The sequence below is a fragment of the Rhincodon typus genome, chromosome 9, assembly GCF_021869965.1.
Source record: "Rhincodon typus isolate 14 chromosome 9, sRhiTyp1.1, whole genome shotgun sequence".
Classification (NCBI taxonomy): domain Eukaryota; kingdom Metazoa; phylum Chordata; class Chondrichthyes; order Orectolobiformes; family Rhincodontidae; genus Rhincodon; species Rhincodon typus.
In genome coordinates, this window is record NC_063340.1 from 8,295,103 (window position 1) to 8,320,131 (window position 25,029).

The window sequence follows — 25,029 nt, forward strand, 5'->3', positions numbered from 1 at the left end:
GGTGCCAATTAGTAAAAGGTTTCCTGAATCATTTACAGGGCCTTAACTTATCATCTTAATATAGGCACATGTTTCTTAAAATTCATTGAAGTCTATTCCTCAAAAGAAAACCTCATCTTTTTCTGCTTATCAATGTTAGAGATGTCAATGCTGAGGGATATAGCACACTCTTCTTCTGATATGAGCATCCAGTCATTCTTGCATCAAACACACACAAAAGCTATTTCTCTCTTTCTTAACAACACATCTGTGTCCCCACAGAGAAAGAACACCCCCGACTAGTTCTGTTAGTATAGTCAAACTGCAGAGCGCTCACCTATTCAATCTTTCTCAACAAAATTGCCAGCTTGGTATCAATTTATGTTGGAACTTTGCATAGCTTTGTACTGGCAATGGAACTGAGATTTCACAAACTTCAAATCTGTTTACAAAGGACTCTTGCAGTCAGGAAATCGAGGAAGCCTTTATTCAACCATTCCTTTGTCAGACTTACATCCAGATCCCTTTGGTATAGGGAGCAGGAACCGTTCTGTTACATTAAGGCTAAGTTCTTTCATGGGATGTAGAAATCACTGGCAAGGCCAGCATTCGTTGCCTGTCCCTAAATGCCTTCAAATTGAGCAGCTTACGCAGCTCATCAGAGGGCATTAGGAGTTAACTATATCATTTTGGATCTGGAAAAGAAGGACAAATCAGGTAAGGATGGCAGATTTTCATGCATTAGTGATTCAGATGGCTGCTTGATGATTTGATTTGATTTATTGTTGTCCCATGTACCGAAGTACAGTGAAAAGCTTTGTTCTGCATGCAGTACGGGGAGATCATAACAAACAAGGACATACAGATCTTAGGATGCTTAGACAGAGTGAGGCATACAAGGTTACAGCTGCACAGGAGGTGACAGAACATTATTAGTAATTTTTACAGAATTAGAATTCAGGTTTAAAAGTGTGGAACAGTTGTAAGATTTTTTTAAACTCATTCACAGGATGTGGACATCACTAGCTCTGCCAGCATTTATTGCCCATCCCTAATTGTCCAGAGGGCCGTTTTAAGAGTCAACCACATTAGTGCGAGTCTGGAGTCACATGGAGGCCAGGCCAGGTAAGGATGGCAGCTTCCTTTTCTAAAGGGCATTAGCAAACCAGATGGGTTTTTCCCGACAACTGACAATGGATTCACAGTCATTGTTAGGCTCTTAATTCCAGATTTTGTATTGAATTCAAATTCCACCATCTGCCGTGGCGGGATTCGAACCCGGATCCCCAGGATATTATCTGGGTCTCTGGATTAATAGTATAGAGATCATACCACGAGGCCAATGTCTCCCCAAATGTGAGAATAAGTTCTGCTGTGGAAAGCTCACAAAGAGTTGCCCAGTGGTGGCACTATCTTGAATCCCCTATGACAGTGATAGTTGTGATTATATTCCAAATTTATTTGTCAAACTTAAACACCACCGACTGCAGGATTTGAACCCATGATCCAAGAATCATAGATTCCCTACATGGTGGAAGTAAGCAATTTGGCCCAATGAGTCAACACCGAAGAGCATCCCACCTAGACCCATCCCCAGCCCCCTACTATACCCCTGTAACCCTGCATTGCCCATGGCTAACCTACCTAACCTGCACATCCATGGACACTATGGGGAATTTAGTGTGGCCTATCCACCTAATCTGCATATCTTTGGGCTGTGGGAGGAAACCCACGCAGACATGGAGAGAATGTGCAAATTCCACACAGACAGTCACCTGAGGGTGGAATCCAAACCAGGTCCCTGGCACTGCAAGGCAATAATGCTAACCACTGAGCCACTGTGCCACCCCAGGAGTACCAGCCTTGTTTCCAATTTACAAGCCCAATGACATGAGCACTGTGCCACTCACTCCATGCACTTGGATCAAGTTCCTAACTCTGTTTGGACAAAATATTATACAATACCCCATCTGTCTCGTTTGCTGGATTCCATGTCACTGCTCAAAGAAGTGAGAGAACTGATGTCCTACTTAGTGTTCCACTCAAGCTCCTTGGGATGGTTTACTATATAAGGTGTAATATCAATGCAGACTGTTGTTGAGAGTTAATATTTATGTCTCAACTGATAGAAACAAGGTCAGAAATCACACAGCACTAGGTTATAGTCCAACAGATTTATTTGAAAACACACGCTTTCAGAGCACAGCCCTTCACCTGACGTAGTGGCGATGCTCCAAATGCTTGTGTTTTCAAATAAACCTGTTGGACTATAACCTGGTGTCGTGTGATTTCTGACCTTGTCCAACCCAGTCCAACACCGGCTCCTCCACATTATGACAGAAACAAGTACTGGATTAACTGATCATTTTTTAATTGCTGTTTGCGAAAATCAGCAACCGTTTGCTTACAAACAAGAACCATGTTTCAAGAAGTAATTGTTTGCTTCCAAAAATGCTTTTGGATGTTCCAATGGCATAAAAGACACACAATGTGTTTAGAAACTCCTCCTTGTCTTTGGACAGACTGGTGACCAGACAAATGTAAATTTAGAGTCATGTCTTCCCAAACAAATGGGCAGAAACTTGCTCATGTGAGAATATCCCGCACAGCACAAGGTTATGCTGAAACCCATCAAGAAAAATTATTCAAGGAAACATTAGTCAAGTATAACCTTCCAACCAAAACAAAGAAAAATATATTCAGAAATACTTTGTATCTTTCCAGAGTTCAGGTTTCAAATCTTTCATCAAAGACAAAATAAGAATCCAAAATATATCAAACTTCTCTGCTTTCTCCACGGATGCTGCCTGACCTTCTCAGTCTTTCCAACATCTTACTTTTTTATTTTGTTTTAGATTGCCCGCGTTTGGCTTCTGATGTTTTCTACCTACATTGCAGGAAGTGACGACACTGCAACATACTCGAAATGAATGCTGTGTATGACATTGCGAGTAATGTGCTTTAGAACATTCTCAGGTTCTGAAAGGTGCTGTATAAATTCACACCTGCCTTTCTTTTTAACTGCTGCTTTCACGGAAAAAGGACTGGTGAGCTCAGTTGGCTGGCTGGCAATGCAGAGTAATGCCAACCATCTGAAGTTATGTCAAGGACTTTCCTTCACACCCTCACCCCTCACCAGAGGTGTGTTGACCCTCAGGATAAACCACCGTCAGTTGTATACCTCTAATGATGGTCTGGTAGGACTATGGCCACTTTACCCTTTATACTTATTTTAATCATCCTGTTCAGACATATTACAACAAACATCTCAGGGCAGATGGGATCTGAACCTAGGACCTTCCAGTCTAGAGGTAAGGACACTACCATTGCACCACAGCAGCCCCTCTATCAGAAAGGCTGAACAGCAGCGATGGCAGGATTTGAACTTGCATGGGGAGACAACAATAGATTTTAAATCGATCACCATAACCCCTCAGCCATGACTTCTTTGACCAGGTGTCTTTTTTTGGTCACCTGCTTTTATGGTTCGACATCCAAATTTTTGTTTCGATAATATTCCTGTGAACCACTTTGCAATATTCACAATGTCAGAAGGTGCTATATAGCGTGAATTGTTGTTGTCAGTACTTGGATGTTGCTTCAGCATCTCAAAAGTAAAGCGCACAGCAGCATCGTGTAGACATGGTGCAACGTCTAATGTTGCTGCCTCTACTTAATTAAATACTTCAGAAATGTCTCTTACAAAAATTGCCATTCGTTAGCTGTGCACGCTTCACATGCTGAAGAAAAATCATCTGTGCAATTACTGGGTTAAAAAGACTGATTTGCCGCGCGAGAGGCAACTGAGATCAAGATTTCATCAATTAGAAAGCTGGTCTCATCAAACGTCACCAATCAAACCTCTTGAACTCTATGTCTAAAACTTTGTAGATGAATCCACAAGAGTTCTTACCTTGGAGAAATCCCTCAAATCCAATGCAGGGACAAAGCCCAACAAAATTTCTCTAATTTAAGGTTAGCAACCCTGAGAAGTGTCAAGGCAGACAGTGGGGTCTTACGATGTGTAAAATGCTACATCGAAGGGGTGTGTGGAGCACTCAAATACTGGAGACAAATAGAGCTTGGGGCACCACCGCCTGAGGCCTTCCTGCTGAAGTTAACTGGGGGGGTCCATTCGATTATCAGACCCTCCTAGTGCCTCACTGCATGTGAATATAGTCTTGCATGTGTAACAGGTGCCTTTGGTTTGTTGGGATGAATCAAACTCAAGTATTTTGTTTGGTCCCTGATGTGCTCCTGTACAGAACCAAATTGCGTTTGGACACTGCGTATGCAGGTAGTTCTATTATAACGCGTGCTTCGTTACTGTGAATTGGCTGTAATGTGATTGATGAACAGTGGATGCTGTTTGGATAATGCGAACTTTCTACTGTATAGTAGAGCGATTTTCTGCCGGGTTCTCCCTACAACGTGAGTTTCTATAGCACGAGGTCGCACAAGAACACAGCTGTCGTGTTATAGGAGGACAACCTGCATATAAAAGAGACTTTTTTGCGAATAAGGCATGTTTTTGAAATGAAAAAAAAAAGCTTGGGGTCGCTGCCGCCAAGGTAAGTGGGAAAAGACCACTGTTTGAGGTCCTTCTGCTGTAGTTAAATGGGGGTCCGTTCAGTTATCGGACCCCCGCCCCAGCCATCCCGCACCACTGGTGCTGCAATGCATGTGAGTATAGTCTAGTACAAGTAAGAGATGCATTTGGTTTGTTTGTTGGATAGAGTCAAACTCCAATGTTTGTTTGTTTCCTTGATATGCCACTGCACAGAACCGAACTACATTGGTGACCATGTATCGATGTAAAGATATTTTTACGGCTTTAAAATAAAAGAGGAGTGTTGCAGTCTTCTACTTTACCCTCCACTTTGCACAGCCCCGAGAAAAAAGGTGTTGGAGTTTAATATTTTGCAAGTTAACTGTGCCTACTTCAAACTTATTTCATAGTTCTTTCCATTGGCCCAGTAATGGCTTTCAGCCAGCTTTGTACATCAAAGGACAGGAAAATCTCGACACGGGAGTTAAAAGAAACTTTATTTTTATTGCTTTACACAAAGTTGACATTGCTGGAGGAGTCAGTATTTATTTTGCCCATTCTCAGTTGTCCTTAACTGAGTCACAGGGCACTTGAGAGTCAATTACATTTCTAGGCCAGAGCAGGTTTGGATGGTTGATTTTCTTCACTAAAGGACGTTAGTGAACTGAATGGTTCTTCTGGCAATAATTTACAATGGTTTTGTAGTCACCAGTAAACTAGCACAACTGCCTTTTAAGGATGGGAGCAACTCCAGCAAAGTGGGTCCTTCCCCGGATGCCTGGCAGTGGCGAATCATTGAGTGGTACAGTGGGACTAGGCTTCAACAGGTTGGATACCACAGGGGCAGAGTACATAGTTAATGAGCGGGTTTGGTGAAACGCAGCTGAAAGATCTCATTAGGCCTCATGGAGCGAAACCCTCAGTGAAATTCAATGAGAGGGCCCTTTGGTGGCAGTGACAGTGTCCCTACCCCTGGACCCGGGAGGTCCGGGTTCAAGTCCCACCTGCTCCAGAGGTATACAATAACATTTCTGAACAGGTTGATTAGAACAATAGGTTAAATATTTAGAAAAAGAGAAACTCTGCGAGACCAACACTTAGCCAAAAGAAGTCAGGATTCAGGCCCATGAATTCCGAATAACAAGAGAATTTAGAGAGGGGCAATGAGTGCGAAGTGGCCTTGTTTGAAATAAAAGTACAGCACCCCATTTCATCCTCGCGGAACCATATCTGTTTCCCCTCTTGTACAAAGAAACAACAATGAGGAGAAAGATTTAAAAAGGACATGCGAGGCAACTTTTTTTTTCACACAGATAGTAGCTCGTGTGTGGGATGAACTGCCGGAGAAAATGGCAGATACAGGTATGGTTACAATATTTAAAAGATAAGTTTGTGAAGAGGAAAGATTTGGCAGGATATGGGCCAAGCGCAGGGAGGTGGGACTACTTTAGTTTGGGAACATGGTCGGCATGGACTTGCTGGACCAAAGGGTCTGTTTCTGTGCTGTATGAGTCTATGATTTGTTCTGAGGACTGGTCTCCTTAATCGCCTCACATACGAGCTGGCTTGGAAAAAGTTCCCAGTGACCGACTACCTTCTCTGCCTGCAATGGAAACTGGATTTTGCATAGAAAGCAACACTGTGGTCTGAAGGGCCCATTCCTGTGTTGTACAGGTTCTATGTTCTAGAGCAATGAATTACTAATCAATCCTGATCAAATCAAACAAATTCCTCTCTTTTAACTCTTTAATTTGCGTCCATCACACAAAACAAACTTCCATCCACTGACTCCGTCTATATTTCCCGCTGACTCAGGAAAGCAACCAGCATAATCAAAGACCCCTCCCGCCCTGGTTATACTCTCTTCCATCCTCTTCCACCAAGCAGAAGGTACAAATATTTGAAAACACTACTGACAGATTCAAGAACAGCTTCTTCCCTGCTGTTATCAGATTTATGGACGGACCTCTCAAATATTAGAGTCGATCTCTCTCTGCACCTTCTCTGTAGCTGTAACACTATATTCTGCATTCTATTCTATTACCCTGATGTGCTTATGTAAGGTATGATTTGCCTAGACAGCACACAAACAATACTTTTCACAGCATCTCAGTACATTTGACAATAACAAATCAAATCAAATCAAATTCTCTCTGTGTTAATAAAAATTCTAAACAGTTTGCAAGTCCATGGGCGCCACATTGCTATTTTCATGCAGTGAAGTGGTCACAAATTGAGCTTTAATTTTTAATCTGCTGTTTCCATTTCATCCTATCCTCATAACTTTGTATTCACTGATTGTTCCCATTTCCATTAAACGAATACCTTAAAGCATCTACAGCTTATCAGCAAATAAAACTTCTGAGCCAACACCAGAAAACAGCTAAATAAAATCCAAAAGAACTGCGGATGCTGTAAATCGGGAACAAAAACAGAAGTTGCTGGAAAAGCTCAGCAGGTCTGGCAGCATCTGTGAAGAAAAAAATCAAAGTTAACGTCAGAACTGAGGAAGGGTCACTGGACCTGAAACATTAACTCTGATTTTTTTCTTCACAGATGCTGCCAGACCTGCTGAGCTTTTCCAGCAACTTCTGTTTTTGTACCAGAAAGCAGCTCACAATTGAACCGGTGGAATTTAAAGATGCGGATAAAAGGCAAAAGCTTTTTTCTTCGCTCATCACAGGCCACTGACACACAAAGGATTGTTTGGCTTTAGCTTTCTTTTTCAGCGCTTTGAAGAGGACTTTGCTGTGCTAATAAATCAACACATGTCAGATCTCTCCTTTAATTTCAGACAGCAGACACAGAGAAATCTAAGGGTCATCACAGTTCTTGTCAACTCCAATTTTACTTTGAAACAGCCTGGCCCTGTGAAACCATCCCTTTTAATTATATGTGTCTGAAGATTGGGCATAAGCAGGCTAAATCAATCTGAACCAGACAGCAATAGAAATTGCTGTAGAATTTATAAGGTTAGGGGGGGATCTGATGAAAGTCTTCAAGCTATTAACAGGAAAAGACAGGGTAGATAAAGATAAACTATTTCCAGTGGTTGGAGATTCTAGAACTAGGCAGCATAGCCTGAGAATCAGGGCGAAGCCAATCAGGAGAGATAAAAACCAAAAGAACTGCGGATGCTGTAAACCAGGAACAAAAACAGAAGTTGCTGGAAAAGCTCAGCAGGTCTGGCAGCATCTGTGAAGGAGAAAACAGAGTTAACGTTTCGGGTCCAGTGACCCTTCCTCAGAACAAGGAGAGATGTTAGGGAGTACCCCGACACACAAAAGGTGGTAGCGTTTGGAACCCTCTTCCACAAATGATGGTGCAGGATTAGAGATAGATAATTTTTTGTGAAGCAAAAGCATTAAGGGATATGGAGTTAGGCCACAAATCAGGTTTGATCGCATTAATTAGCTCGAGAGGCTGAACGGCCTATTCCTGGTCATGTAAGACACCCAGCAGTGCTTTGGAGCAGCCCTTGTTGAGTGAACACAAACCCACTGATTGTTCAAGTTATCGAGTGTTTCCGGAATATCTGTGTCTATTAAACTGATGAGCGATGGGCTGATGTGTATAAACAATTTGTGCTGATATCGTGCTTTTATTTACATACTACGCGCACCTTAGCAACCCCACTGTTTGCAAAAAGAAAGCTAAATTCACCATAGTCCTACAGGCCGCTCCCCCCTTGCAGAGAGGCGACTGGTGATGACACCAAACTTCAGACAAGAGAAGTTAAGTTCGGGATTCCTTCATGGTAACCTCAGCCAGTGCAAGAACTGATTTATTGGCATCACTCCACACTGCTACCCAGAAATCCAGCCAACTGAGCTAACCAACCCCCTTTGGCAAAAATAACAGCACATCGAATGCAATCAATTATACTCGTGAAGTATTGATTGATTTGGAATGAAATGAATTGCCTTGTTGAGGTAGCTAACATCTGACTCACAATACGATTCTTAATAGACTTACCTACTGCACAGGCTAAATGGTTATTGGAATTCCATTTTATAAAACTGCATTTGGCAGGAGCAGGTAGAAGCAGGTGGGTCCAAGGCAAGTCTGGGTCTGAAAATGAATTTCTGATAAATTAACCCATGTCCACCCAGCCCAGGCTTACCTTTTCTTCTATAAAATATCCAATGCAGTTCTATTAGGTCGGAAGGGATGCCTGACTCCTAATGGGATGTGGGCACTGATGATCGGTAGACTATTTAAGGGTTAATTGGGTTTGAATTGGCTGTACAAGTATAAGGAGCGAATAATCAGTAGGGTGTGAGTTTTCTGGAGCATGGTTAACAGAAATGAAACTCTCGCTAAAAGTGCGAATTTGGATTCTGTTCAAAAACAATTAACTTTAGTGCATTACAGTGAGAGTGAAGGAAGAGTGATTGGGTTTTGTAATGTAACCTAAAGCAAGCTTATCTTCAACGTCTTAAGCAACCTACAGTGGTTTTTTTATTCAAATTTCTTCTGAGACACTCTGGGTACAAGAGGCAGGCTACAGTCCAGTCCAGTTCTGAAGAAGGGTCACCGGACCCGAAACGTTAACTCTGTTTTTTCCTTCACAGATGCTGCCAGACCTGCTGAGCTTTTCCAGCAGCTTTGTTATTGTACAGTCAAGTACACGCTGCATGTATCCGAGGCTGAGTCGGAGGAACGGGACTTGATGTGAAAATGCCCCAGGAAAGGCTACAAGAAAAATAACTAGCCAACATCCCCCAGACTTAGAGGGGAAGGGGAGGTAGTGATTGTAATGAGGTCAGCCAGGTGGATCTTATAGAATCTGAGTTCCCTGATTGGGGCTGTTGACCTGGTCAAATTAGGGAGCCCTGGCTAACAGATATAAACAGGTTCGATTCACTCTGACAGCTGGCTCTCAGGGAGGTGAATCAGTGTCAAAGTCTCTTGGTGACTTGGTGATTGGATACTGGCCTCTGGGGAGTAATTTCAGCCTTAGCTGTCCATTTTTGAATTATCCTTAAATTAAATGGTTTGCAGGGCTATTTCAGAGAGCAATAATGAGCCAACAAGGCAGATCATGTTCTCTGAAAGGGACAGTCATGAGCTAGATCGTTTTTACAGCAATCGACGATTGCCCTTCCTAGACCAGGATTACATTCCAGAATTGAACTCATATTTCAGGAGTTGCCATGGTGGGATTCGAACCCCTGTTCACAAAGCTTTATTGTGGGCCTCTGGATGACTAGCCGTGGGACATCATTATTGCTCAGCACAGGAGGAGGCTGCTCGGTTCATTATGTCTGCCCTACTCAACTAAAATCTGATGGCAACAAAAATAAAACAAAGAGCTGCGGATGCCGAAAATCTGAAACAAACGAAAACAGAAAGTGCTGGAGAAACTTATCAGATCTTGCAGCATCTAGGGAGAGAAAAGAGTTAACTCCTCTTCAGAACAGGTAGAAACTATCAGCAGGACTTGAAACGTTAACTCTGTTTCTCTCTCCATGGGTGCTGCCAGATCTGCTGAGTTTCTCCACCACTTTCTGTTGTTTCTGATCCCATTTTCTAGTGTTTGGACCAAAATCCCTGCCGATATGGCAATGTCCAAGTGAATATGTAAATAATGCTTAAATGTTATGTGAGTTCCTGACTCAATTGTCCTTTCAGGCTGACTCCCAGCAGCATCTGGCTGAAAACATTTCTCCTTGACTCCTCCTCTTAGCTTTCTACCCCTTACCGTAAATCTAAGTCCTTTGGTTAATGAGCCCTCTAGTAACAGAAAAAATGCCTTCCTCTCCACCCTATCAAATGCCCTTTATAATCCTACACACCTCTGCCGGGTCTCCTCTCTACCTTCACTACACTACGAAAAACAACCTTAGCCTCTCCAATCTTTTTCATCGCTCAGGCCCTCCAGCCCACTCAGCATCCTGGGAAATCACCTCTGCACACTCTCTGTTGCAATCACATCCTTCCTACGATGTGGTGACCAGAACTGTTTGCAGTACTCCAGTTGAGGCCATATTAGTGTTTTATACAGTTCTAGAATAACCTCCGTGTTCTGGTATTCTATGTTTCAGCTAATAAGGGCAAGTATCCTATATGCCTCGTTGCTTGCCTTAAATACCCGCCCTGCTACCTCCAGAGATCTATAGATGTCACAGTGAGATCGCTCTGATCTTCAACCCCTTCCAAGGTCCTACCGTTTGTACCCACTGGTACCTCCTCTCTCGCTGTTAAGTTCTTCTAATATTTCACAGAGCTCCACTTTGATGTTTATACCAGTGTTGTCCTACTCCATTATGAAAACTAACGCAAACTGTGAACCGAAGACCGTGCCCACGTCTCCTTGAAACACACACAGATTATCTCTAAGATCCCCTAACGGGCTCTATTCATTCCCTCGTTACTCTCTTGTTCTTTATACCTGAAATAAAATCCTCTGGGCTTTCCTGGATTTTACCCACCAATACATTCTCATGCATTCCCTTTGCTCTCCTGATTTCCTTTTAACTTTTCCCTTGTACTTTTTGTACTCCTCTTGGGATTTGGCCATATTGAAGCTTCAGTATCTGACATAAGCTACTCTTTCACCTGATCGTAATCTCTGTGACCCTTAACATCCAGGCTTCTCCAATAACGGTTCCATCCTTAGCTTTCACTGGAACATATGTGCTCTCTACTTTTGCTATTTCCTCCTTGAATGCTCCCCGTCACTCTGATGCTGTTTTATCTGCAAGTCGCTGCATACAAACAGGCAGTCCATTGGATCAAATTGTATCTTATCTTTGCAAAATCAACCTTTCCTCAAGTTGAACTCTTCTTCCCAAACATCATTTTCTATAGCTACTCTAAATCTAACTAAGTTATAGTCACTATTTCCATAACCCTTTTTACTAAAATGCTTTTGACTTGCCTGGGACTCACTGTCAAATGTTAGGTCTAAAACTGCCCCTTTCCTTGTTGGACTTACTCCTGGATGAGGAGAAATTTAAAGATTTTGTTCCCTCCTTACCTTACACACTAAAACTATCCCAGTTAATATTTGAGTTAAGTCCCTTACTATTACTGCCTTAATATTCTGGCACTTCTCTGAAATTTGGTGACATATTTGTGAAATTTAATGACATATTTGATCTTCTGTCTTTCTGTGACTGTTTGGGGGCCTACAGTGCACAACTTTCCAAAATAACTTAAAGGCTGCCACTGATATACAGAAACAGAAACATCCATTGAGTTTAGGAGATGCAATGTCATATTACGTTGTACAGGATGTTGGTGAGGCCATTTTTGGAGGGATATGGGCCAAACGCAGGCAAATGGGACTAGCTTAATGTGGGAAACTTGGTCAGCATGGATGAGTTGGACTCAAGGGTCTGTTCCCATGCTCTATGGCTCTATGACTCTGTAACATCTCTCCTCATGGCTACAATTGATGCCTCGCTCAATACTGTAACCCCCACCCATCCCACGTCAGCTTCTAACCCCCCCTCCATCTCTTCTGGATACCCTGTAAGTAGGAATATTGAGTTCCCAATTCTGCCCGTCTTTCAGCCTAATCTCCATTATAGTTGTAATATCGTACTCTCACATGTCTATTTGTGCTTTCAGCATATCTATCTTCTTCCTCAGACTTCTTGCTTGAAATATATTCAATTTAGCCTTGCTAAACAGACTTCTTTCTTATTTAACCTGCGTTTTCTCTGCCGTCCAGAATCCCTTATTTGTGTTATAACTTTCAGGCCAATCTCAGCTTCTCTCCCCTCTGAGATGCCAGTATTCCATTCGCCTGCCAATCTAGTTTAAATCCACCCCAACAGCATTAGCAAACACCCCCCCACACCGCCTCATTTATAAGTAGGAGTGAAAATCAAGTCTAATCATATTAACTGGATCAAAAATCTGCTTTGAGCTGGCTGCAAGAGTTTGAAATGGAATAAACTTAGATAGTTGTATCGTTCAATTGTTCAAAGTTTGATTGCGTGAGTGTCAATTTTCTCACCATTCTGTGCTGTTAATCAAAGCTGTGTGTGTGATTTGAGAAACAGAAAATGAAAGTAACGTTAGAAGTTTGAGATTGATTTTAACAAAACTTGTGCAATAAATTTCAATTCACAAATGGAATCTGGTGTGCCATCTTCGTATACCTCTGGGCTACAAATCACTATAATACTCCCAACCTAGTTACTGATCCAGAACACAGGAAGGTCATAAATGAGTAAACAAGGTGTAGAGCTGGATGAACACAGCAGGCCAAGCATGTTCAGAAAATCTTTTTCTGAAGAAAGGTCCAGGCCCGAAACGTCAGCTTCCCTGCTCCTCTGATGCTGCCTGGCCTGCTGTGTTCATCCAGCTGTACACCTTGTTATCTCAGATTCTCCAGCATCGGCAGTTCCTACTATCTCCTCATAAAAGAGTAACTCAGCTTAGAGTGTATGGGTTGAATTTTTCCACTCAGGCTGATGTGCTGTTGCTAGGGTGGGGAGAGCAGGAACCGATTCCACCTCAGCCAGTGGTTGGGACACATCCCTGTGGATGGCCAATTAAATGTCTGCAGCTGAGGCTGCTGTCCAATCAGAGAGCTGGCAACTCAACAGCGCCACCAACGGCAGGAGGTGACAGCTGAGGCTTACGGCCACACTGAGACAGCACCTAAAGGCAGAGGGACAAGCGTGGAACGGGCTGCCAGATGGTCAAGGTGCACCCAAAAAGGAGTGCGGCCACATTCCTGAGAGTCTGCGGGGAGGCTGCGAGGTCAATCACCCATCCCCAAACGAACACACTGTTTAAGGAGACTGGGGGCGGTCATTTAGATGGTTCAATTGGGCTCAGGACATGTGGCTGTTCCTTTCCCATTAATGGTGTGTGCAGGACAATAAAAGGTGAACTGGTAAAATCCGGTTGGTAGCGGATCTCAAGAAAAGGAAATTGTGGAATGTGTTCGAGAATGTTTTATTTGGAGCAGCTTGTGTTAGAGTCCATTAGGAAACAGAAAATTCTGGAACCCATGATGTCAATGAGGCAGACTTGATGAGGCAGCTTAAGGTGAAGGAACCCCTATGAATCAGCGACAATAATATACCAGAATTTACCCTGCAGTTTGAGAGGGAGAAGCTGGAATCAGATGTAACACTATTATAACTGAGTAAAGGAAGCTAAAAAGACATGAGGCAGCAGCTGGCCAGAGTTGACTGAAAGGAGTGCCAAGCAGAGAAGGCAGTGGAACAGCAATGGCAGAAATTTCTGGGGATAATTTGGAAGGCACAGCAGAAATTCATCCCATGGAATATAGAACACCGAGCGGAGGATGAGGTAACTGTGGCTGACAAGGGAAGTCAGGAACAATATAAATGCAAAAGAGAAAGCATTTAATGGGGTGAAGATTAGTGGGAAGCCAGAAAATTGGGAAGCCTTCAAAAACCAGCAGGGGACAACTGATAAAACAGTAACGGGGGGAGAAGATGAAATATGAGACTAAGCTGACTAGTAATGCAAAAGAAGATTACAAGAGCTTTCTCAGATATCTAAAATTAAAAGAGAGGCAAGAGTGAACATAGAACCACTGGAAAATGAGGCCAGAGAAGTAGTAACAGGGAACAAAGAAACATTGGAGGAACTGAACAGGTACTTTGCATTAGTTTTCACAGTGGAAGATACCAGAACTTCGAGAGAGTCAGGGGGCAAAGCTGAGAGTTGTGGCCATCACTAAGGAGAAGGTGCTGGGGAAGCTGAAGGGTCTGAAGGTGGATAAATCACATGGACCACATGGACTACACCCCAAGTTCTGAATGACAAAGCTGAGGAGATTGTAGAGGCATTGGTAGTGATCATTCTGCAATCACTAGAGTTAGGGAGGTTCCCAGAGAACTGGAAAATGGCTCATGTAACACCCCTGTTTAAAGAAGGAAGGGAGGCAGAAGACAGAAGGTTACAGGCCCCTAGCCTGACTTTGGAACGATTTTAAAGTCCTTTTTATTAGGGATGAGATTGCCAAGTACTTGGAGGTGCACTGTAAAATGGGGCTGAGTCAGCTTGGCTTTGTGAAGGTGAGGTCATGTCTGGCTAATCTGCTGGGATTCTTTGAAGAGATAATGAGTAAGTTAGACAAAGGAGAGCCAGTGGACGTGATCTGTTTGGATTTCCAGGCAGCCTTTGACAAGGTGATGCACAGGAGGCTGCTAAATAAGATAAGAGCCCATGGCGTTAGGGGCAAGGTACTGGATAGAGGAGATAGTAGGAACTGCAGATGCTGGAAAATCTGACATAACAAGGTGTAGAGCTGGATGAACACAGCAGGCCAAGCAGCATCAGAGGAGCAGGAAGGGTTTTTGACGTTTCAGGCCTAGACCCTTATAGAGGATTTGGCTGATTGGCAGAAAGCAGATTGGGGATAAAAGGGTGTTTTTCAGGATGGCAGCCAGTGATTAGTGGAGTTCCGCAGTGTCGGGATCACAACTGTGGATGTTATACATTAATGACTTGGACAAAGGAACTGAGGGCATTTTTGCTAAGTCTGCAGATGACAAGGATAGGCGAATGGACAGGTAGTATTCAGGAAGTGAGGAGATTGCACAAAGACTCAGACAAGTGGGCAAATGAGTGGCAGATGGAATACAATGTGGGAAAATGTGAGATGATGTACCTTAGTCTAAATGACAGAGGCATAGACTATTTTCTAAATGGGGAATAGTTTCAGAAATCTGAAGCACAAAGGGACTTGGGATTCTTTGTCAGCATTCTCCTAAAGTTAATATGCAGGTTTAGCTAGCAGTTGGGAAGGCAAATGTAATATTGACACTAATTTCAACAGGGTTAGAATACAAGAGCAGGGATGTACTGCTGAGGCTGCAAAAGGCTCTGGTCAGAGTGCATTCAGAATATTGTGAGTAGTTTGGGGTCTTGTATCTAAGGAAGGATGTGCTGGCGTTGGAGGGGTCCAAAGGAGGTTCACAAGAATAATCCTGGGGATGAAGGGCTTGTCATATGAAGAGCAATTGGGGACTCTGGGTCTGTACGTGATAGAGTTAGAAGGATGAGGGGGGAATATCATTGAAACTTACAGAATACTGCGAGGCCCGGACAGAGTGGACGTGGAAATGATGTTTTCACTAGTAAGAGAAATTAGACCCAAGTGACACAGCATCAGAGTGAAGGCACAACCCTTTAGAATTGAGATGAAGAGGAATTTCTTCAGCCAGAGGGTGCTGAATCTGAGGAGCTCATTGCCAAAAAGGGCTGTGGGGGACCACTGTGTGTGTTTAAGGCGGGTTCTTGATTAATAAGGGGATCAAGGGTTATGGGGAGAACCCAGGAGAATGGGGTTGAGAAATACACCAGCCATGATCGATTAGCAGAGAAGATTTGACGGGCTGAATGGTCTAATTCTGCTTCTACATCTTATGATCTCAGTTCTGTGATATGGCTGGATGGATGCTGGCTTTGCAAGTTGTTATTACTCCTGGCGTGTCTGGCAGAGGAAGGGCAACAGCTGGCAGAGGAAATAAATTGAATTTACTGGCCAGCACTGTGTAGAAAAAGGAGCACAACAAAGAAAATTTCACAGCAAGATCCAATCAAGGGAGATGATGAGTTTCAGAAATGCTCAGAGTAAATCAATGCATCAAAGGAGTTCCATTTATACCGCTACAAATAAACTCTAAATCTAATTCAAGAAGGAATTTCAAACGTCTTATGGTGACTGGTTAATGCATCTGTAGATTATCTCGCTGTGCCAACACTTTCATTAAAGCCAGAAACATTTCTAAAAATTATATTATGAGCAAAAAATATTTTTGGCAATTGTCTGTCCCGATGATGCTCTGAGTTTGTCTTGCTACAATTGTTTATTTTCAGCTTCATTGATCAAAATGAATTGTATAGGCCTAAATTAGTAATATTTTCTAACAATAGGTTGTTTCAAGAATCCTGTTGGAAGGTGCAACAGATCACAGGAACACAGGCAGAGAAATAGGGCATTCAGCCCACTGTGTCTGCGTTTAAAATAAAATTGCTATTTTATTCTGTTCAACACTTTTTGATCCAACAGCACACGATCAACAGTTCCTTCCTAATTCCTTTTTATGTGCTACTTGTGGACACTTGCGGGATCTTGTTCTCTGGGCACCCAAAAAGAGGTAGTCCACTGACTTAGCCTCATTGAAACATCATACGGCACAGAAACAGACTGGTAAGTCTAACCAGTCCAGGCTGAACATAATCCCAACCTAAACTAGCCGAACCTGCCTTTCCCTGACCCATATTCCTCCAGAACTTTCCTATTCATGTCCTTATGCAAATGTCTTTTAAACGTTGTAATTCTGCCCACATCCACCACCTCCTCAGGAAGTTCATTCCACTCCTTGTGTAAAAAAAATTGCCCCTCACGTCTTTTTTAAATCTCTCTCCTCTCACGTTAAAAATGTGTCCCCTAGTCTTGAGATTCCTCACCCTTGGGAAAAGACAACTACCATTAGCTCCATCTCTATCTGGCATTATTTTATAAACTTCTATCAGGTCATCTCTCAACCTCCTACGCTCCAGTGAAAGAAGTCCCAGCCTATCCAGCCTTTCTTTATAACTCCAATCTTCCATACCCGGCAACATCCTGGTAAATCTCTTCTGAACCCCCTCCAGCTTAATAATATCCTTCAACTTCCAGGTAGACCATAAGAACACCGTAAGAAATAGGAGCAGGAGTAGGCCATTCAGCCCTCAAGCCTGCTCCACCATTCAATAGGACCATGGCTGATATGATATTCCTCAGGTCCACATTCCTGCCCTTTCCCTACAACCTTTGATTCCCTGACTGATCAAGAATCCATCTGTCTCAGCATTAAATATACACAAGGACTCTGCCCACCACCCCCCCGACCCCCTCCACAATTCTCTGCGACAAAGCGTTCCAAAGATTCACAACTATCTGAAAAAAGAAATTTCTCCTCATCTCTGTCTTAAATTGGCACCCCTCTATTCTGAGACTGCACCCTCTGATTCTAAACTCTCCCATGAGGGGAAACATCTCTCAGCATTAACCCTGTCAAGCCCCTTTAAGAATCCAAAATGTTTCAATGAGATCACCTCTCATTCTTCTAAACTCCAGTGAGTAGAGTCCCAACCTGCTTAGCCTTTGCTCTTAAGACAATCCCTCCATGCCAGGGATCATCCTCACAAACCTTCTCAGAACTGCCTTTCCTTAAATAAGGGGACCAAAACTGCTCACTCCAGATGTGGTCTCACCAGCACCTTGTACAGTTGCAGTAATATTTCCTTACTTTTATACTCCAACCCCCTTGAAATAAAATCCAACATTCCATTAGCTTGTGATCTATTAGGTAGGCTCTTCTCCAGTAACTTCATTTTCAAAGCAGCAATTAAACAGAAATCACTGATACTGAATAAGCGGCTTCAAACAATTGGCAAAAGAACAAGAAATTGACAAGGGAAATGTTTGCTCCCGACACTACAGTGATTGCAACGAGGTCGGCCAGGTGGACCTCATAGAACATGAGTTCCCTGATTGGGGGCTGTTAATCTGGTCCCATCAGGGAGCCCTGGCTCACAGATATAAACAGGAGTGTCAGGGGTTCTGCTCAATCTAAGAACAGGCTCTGAGGAAGCCGAACCAGTGTCACGTACTGTGCACGTGTAAATAAAGGGGCACTTGGTGATGGGGATACTGGCCTCTGCGGAGTTAGTTCAGTAATGAGTGCCCGGGTTCTGCATTAAGCCTGAGAGGGTAGATAGCATCCTACAGAATAGAATAGCAGAAACAACAACTGCAATATTAGGAGGCAAGTATTGAGCGGATTGGACTGCTCGTCAAATGAGGTAGCATGGACTTGGCAGGCCAAATGGCCTCCTTCTATACTGAACCACTCTACGATTCCACAGCAAAATACAGCCACCAATGTGAGCCAGCAATGAAACATTCCACAATTGTTTCTTAGCTGCATGGGCACTTATTTCATAGACCCGACACAGCGTGTCACCCATACCTCAACTGAAATGACAGTGAAGACACTGTTTGGGCTGTCCCTGAGTCTGCAGTAGAATTACATCAAGACCATCTCTGTTCAAGATTCTGCAGTAAGACAGAACGCACCGGGATGACCACATTCTGCAGCACTATATGGGAATTTTGCCATGACAAACACATTAATTATAGCTGTGGGAAAGATGCCAAGATTTGTCAATGTTAAAAATTTTTCGTATACTTTCAACAGGCTTTTTTTCGCTCTTTCTTCTTTCTTGTCCCATTTTCTTTTGCCTTTATGAAGAATATTAGAGATGGGAAGGGAAGGAGATAAGGCAGGTAGGCCAGTCAGTGTATTTATGAGCAAAATCTCCAGGGCACGTCTGAAACACAGACAAAAAGCCCAAACCCAGTACCTGTGTGACCTTCCGACTGATGCAGGCATGCAAATATGGCCTCAAGCTAATGGAGGCCAGAACCTATTAATCAAGGGTTCAAAGAATGTTATTTTTAATCCTCCTATTCATTCATAGGATGTGGGTTTCACTGGAGAGGCCAGCATTTACTAATCATTCCTAACTGACGAGAGTGCAGTGAAAAGTCAATCACATTGCTGTGCGTCTGGAGTTGCATGTAGGCCAGACCAGGTGAAGACATCAGATTTCCTTTCTACAGGGCATTAATGAACTAGATGAGACTCCCCCGCCCAACAATGGTTCCATGGTAACCCCTAGACTCTTAACACCAGACGTCTATTGATGTAAAATTCTATCATGGCAGGATTTGATCCTGGGTCCCCAGAATATTATGTGAGTTTCTGGATTAATTGTCTGGCACTAAGCCATCACCTCCTCTTTGGAATTATTCAACTCATCAGGGGACGGACAGGAAGGAGGAAAGAAAGAAAAGGGTAGGATGTTCATGGAGAGGAAAATAGGAGTGATTAAATGTCAAAAGGGTTAGTGGCTGCAAGAGAACAGAGGGTGGTAATGGAACACGTATAATTACAGCATTTCTATAAATTCTTCTGTTGTGTAGTACTCGAAGTGTGAATTTGTTCATTTTTCCTGCAAAGAACCTGTTATCATCCCCACAACGATAAGGAATCTATTCGACACCACAGCATTTCCTGCAGCTATGTTGCAGACTGGAGTCACCCTCGCTGCCCTGATGTGTTCTAGCCTTGCTGCAGAATCATGGCCAGGACTGGTTGTGATGTAATGTGCACTCCATGCTGCAGAGCAGAACAAAAGGCTCTTTTATGTACATTTGAAGATAGAGTGTGTTCAAAGCCAATCAGAAAGAAAGCACATTTTATTTCACGCCCCTTTGATTTTTTTCTCTTGGATTATTCACAGCAAGTGTCTTTTAGGTTGAAGGATACTTTGGCCTTGGAGGAAGTGCGCCATCGAATATGATACCTGGCCAATTTACAAGGAGAGATAATGTAAACTGCAGTTGCATTCTCTGTAATTTAGAAGGTTAAGAGAGGATTCCATTGAAGTTTTTAAGCCAATAAGGAAACAGGCAGGTAGAGAAGAGAGAGAGGAGCAATTTCTCCTGCAGATTCTGGAACTACATCTAAAACTTGGACACAAACGTTTGAGGAATGAAATCTGAGAAGTCCCTCTTCAGACAAAGAGTTGGCAGAAGATTACAAACCTCATCCTATAACTGGCAATTGATCCTTGATCAATTATAAATTGCAGATGTGAGATTTTTGTGAGCTAAAAGGTATTAAAGGATATGGGGGTGCATTTGATACATACTTACGGAGGGTAAAAAGTCATGGAATAGCCAGGATCTCATTGAATTGAGATGGTTAACTGGTCTGTTCTGTGTTGATGCCGCAAGACTCTGTTACAAGCCTGGGAGCTTTTTAAGATGATATGGAGAAGGGAAGGGAGAGTTATGCTGACAGTCACTGTTTTGTGAGGTGGGTGTTTCATCAGTAGGGGGAGGAAGAGGAATGGGAGAACGATTGTCAACAGCAAATTAAATCTACCGTACAAACCAGAAAAGCATTAACAAGATTATTCAACCACCAGCTCTTTATTCGATAGAATCTGTGAGAAATGAAGGTTACTTGGATTTTTTTGTTGATTTCTGGCACTTTGGACTGAAAGACTTGATCATGAAAGAAGTCAATTAATCCTATTTCATTTAAATTAATAGATTAAAAAGGTTTAACTCGCTCTTTGCGCTATTTTCAGCAGCTGAGCTAATGTGCTCAGGTTAAATTCTGTACATATTGTTCTAATGCAAGCCTTAAGCGATTTGAATTAAACAGTTCAACGACATTAAAATAGTACAGACTGGAATTTTAAAACTGCTGGTGAAATAATACACAAAAAGAGGTGCTGAAGGGAGATTATACTCCTGGTTTGCAGCAGTGTGATCAATGATCGGGTAAAATGAGACATTATTATGATTAAGATTGAGTCCTGCCATTTCATTTATTAGCTCAAGGGGATTCTGATTAATTGAATTGTCAATAATATTTAGAGACATTTGTGTTCTTTCAATTTGAATCCTCGACATTTTACATGAGTTTCAACAGGCGACATTACGGTCTCGAGTGGGATCTTGTGACAGGTGTGCATGCAAGAAGATGGGAGCTCGGATGAAAGGAATCCGAAATTTCTCCATTAAACAAATTCAGAGGTGACCTTAGCTTCCAGTGTTCGTGTTGGATTACTCAGCAGCAATGGGGAAAAGCTGATCTCAAATATGAGTTGGGACGTGAGTGGTCAGTGGCGCATGACACAATTTGTGAACGTAAACTCTTTTCCATTCATTCGCGGGATGAAGGCGTCCCTGGCTGGGCCAGCATTTATTGCCCATCCCTAATTGCCCAGAGGGCAGTTTAAGAGTCAATTACATTGCTGTGGGTCTGAAGTCACATGTAGGCCAGACCAGGTAAGGATGGCAGTTTCCTTCCCTAAAGGGCATTAGTGAGCCTAATGAACTAGGACATGATCGAGTGATCAGCTCGGGGTATACTGCAGCAGATGGGCCAGGCATTTAGCTCAGTAGGATGCAGTGGGTAGTGATCTTGCCTCTGACAGAAGCTCTAGGTTCTGTACTACAAGACATCGGTGAGACTGCATCTGGAGCACAGTGTACAGTCCTGGTGATCATACTTACGGGAGGATGCGAATGAGTTGGATGTGCAGGCCGACACTCGAATGAGCAGACTACCTTATGGGGAAAGGCTAAACAACCTAGGCCAGTATCCTCTGAAGTTTAGAAGATTTGGAGGCTTAATTGAAGATTACGTGGCTTAATTGAAACTGATAATATATCCCATGGGGACTTGACTGAGTCGATGTGGAAAGGATGTTTCCCTTTGTGGGAGTGTCTAGATATAGGGGTCGCAGTTTAAGAATGGAAGCGTCATTCATATACAACAGAGATGAGGAAAGTATTTCTCCCTGGGAGGGTTAGGATTTTGGAATTCCCTTCCTCAAAAGGCAGCAGGTTCTATTCATGGGATGCGGGTGTTGCTGGTTGCATTTATTTCCTGTCTCTTGTTGCCCTTGAGAGGGTGACGGTGAGTGGCCTCCTTGAACCTCTGCAGTCCATTTGGTGCAGGTACACCCATAGTGCTGTCAAGGAGGGAATTCCAGGATTTTAACCCAATGGCATTGAAGGAACAGCGATATATTTCCAAGTCGGAATACTGGAGGGGAGGCAGAATCTTTAAATATTTTTCAGGGAGAGGTAGATAAATCTTGAAAATCAAGGGGATGAAAGGTTATTGGGGATATGCAGGCATGTAGAATTGAGGTTAAACTGAATGGTGGGGTAGACTCAAAGGGCCTACTTTTGTTCCTTGTTCACATGTTCGATTCCCACCCCTGGGCTTGACGATGAAGGAAGGTGTGTTCACAGAGCAGCTAAACAGGGTGGGTTTGCCAAGTTCCTGTTGTGTTGTGGTATTGTCCCCATCTCTTTGGACCAGAAAGTCTAGGTTCAAGTCCCACCTGCCCAGGAAATGTGCCATAATGTGTCTAAACAGGTTGATTAGACATATCGACACAGTGCATCTCGTCCAGTACACACAGTGCAAAATTTTCTGAGGAGATGGTTTAGAGTATGGCATAAGGCTGGGAATGGGGTTGTTGGCTTAGGATAGATAGAACATGTCTGGGGCGTGAGCTGCCACCTCAGGTGCACACAGTAGAAGATTGAAAGTGAGTTTTCATTTAATAAGTGCAGTGTAAGATGGGAAGGATGCATTAGTTATGGATTTTACAGCATGAGGTAGGACTTCCAAGCTGGTGGTCATCGTCAAGGCAGGACACAACATGGTTCTGTTCAATATGAATCCTCTGGGTGAACCATTGGCCAGAAAGACAATATGGGTGAAGGGAGATTTTTAACCCTAGCCATACAACAGAAACATAAATAAAACACCCTAGATCATTTACCCACCAGCAAGCTGCAGTGATCTCATTCATCACCAATTTTAATGCAAGTTTCAGGACAGTTCACTGTCAAAGTCCCACATCACTAGGTTCTATCTGGGTACCATTACAGCATCAGGCTGTAGCGAATCTGACTTCATCATGAGTCACTTCCCCAAAAGATGCAGGCCAGTGTGAGGTATTATTGATTTGAAAATCAGCACAGTCTAGACCATTCAGCCCACTCTGCCTGTGCTGGCTCTTTGAAAGAACTGTCCAATGTCGTGTCAATATAGGAGCGACCTCCGACATATCTCTGCAAATGTATTCCCTTCAAGGCTTCAGGAAGGTGAAGAGGCCCTTCCGGTAAATTATTTTGCCTTCCCTCAGCAGGACCCAGGAGATTCTCACCTCGATTCTCCCCCTCCCCCATCTGACTAGCCCCCACTCAAGGCAGGCAATGACACGGGGCATGTGACTGGAGTCACACAAATAAAATCACCACGGTTACAGATGAACTGGAACTTGCCTGAAAACGGCTGTTGGTTAAATTCCGCTCCCTTTAAATTCCCACAGAGGATAATCCACCCCAACTTCTAGAAAATTTGGGGCATAAACTATTCCAGGAGCTGATTGGCTGACGTGTGACCACGGAAACTATCAGAGCGGACCTGCCATCCCATTAGCACCCTTTTCTCCTGTGGTATAAATTGTTGCGATCATTTGAAATTTGGTATTCTTGCCTGTGTCCAGGAGAATGCTTGATGGAAGGTATTACTGAGCAATTGCCCATGGAGCACTTAATCATACAATGGAGTGATAGTGACTTAGCAGTCCATTTTGCATTCTTTTACATTTCTAGTGACCGCAAGAGGAACTTGTTGACCCAAGAGGCCAGGTCAAGGTAGCTTTTGAGTAAACAAAGCTTGGGTCTCTTACAGCGAGAAGCAGCAGCATCACACCTTCACCTTGACTACACTCAAGAAATTTCCCATATCCAGAGATCACTGGTACATCTTGACGTAACAACAGCTTGCATTTATGTGGCAGAGTTGACATAGTGAAACACCCCAAGGTGTTTCACTGGAGCAGTTGCCAAACAAACGTTGACACCGAGCCACGTAAAAAGACATCAGCACAGTTGACCGAATATTTAATAGAACAGGGAGGCCATGGAGGTATTTGTAAATGTGGTTTGAGCATATTAAAGATGGAAATGTTATTGGACTGGGGCAATGGGTAAATGGAACAAACACTGAAGAAACTCAGTGGGTCTGGCACATCTGTAGAGAGCTAACGTTTCAAGTCCGGCATAATTGCCCTTCTTCAAAACTGTTCTGAAGACAAATCTAGTCCTCTTGAAACGTTAACTCTGTTTCTCTCTTTCCACAGGTGCTGCCAGACTTGCTTAGTTTCTTCAGTGCTCTTTGTCTTAGTTTCAGATTTCCAGCATCCACAGTACTGTGTTTTTAATGGCTGAATGGAACTTGATATGAGTTAAGCAACGGGCAACAAAATTTTGGGTCAACTCATGTTTATGAAGGGCAGAAGACCAAAATAGGCAATTTCTTTACTAAAGTGAAAAAACGCTGGAGATCACAGCGGGTCAGGCAGCATCCACGGAGAGAAACCACGCTAATGTTTCGAGACTAGATGACACTTATGCAATTTCTTTACTCTCATGAGCCAACCAGGTGAATTCTAAGCAACTGTTACTGCTCATTGTTGGTTAATTTTCTCAAAAATCACAAAACAAATGCTGCATATCTTCATTAATAGATCCATCTAACTTATTTTAAATGAAACATATTATTTCCTCATAAGAAACAACAACCTCTTAATGTTTTGCTCTAAAGAGGCAACACACCTCCAACAGAATGGTTTAAATTGGGTAAGACCTGCACTTTATTCAATAGTCCCCAGTTAAAGTAGATTTACTGCACTGCCCTCTCTGGCGTTGCATCATTATTTGGAGCAGTGTGACCATCATTAGGATCTAATAATGATGCTGACCTGCTGATTTACCTTGCTGTCATGTCCAAGCATTGTGCAAACTACCTTACTCTGAAGGATGAGAGATAGTAGGAACTGCAGATGCTGGAGAATCCGAGACAACAAGGTGCAGAGCTGGATGAACACAGCAGGCCAAGCAG

General features: G+C 43.0%; 1 protein-coding gene across 1 annotated transcript in view; it reads right to left on the reverse strand.

Annotated features, from left to right (window-relative positions):
- LOC109930283 (1-phosphatidylinositol 4,5-bisphosphate phosphodiesterase beta-1-like) overlaps positions 1 to 25,029 on the reverse strand; it is a 601,524-nt gene that overhangs the window by 256,692 nt on the left and 319,803 nt on the right. The window lies entirely within an intron of this gene.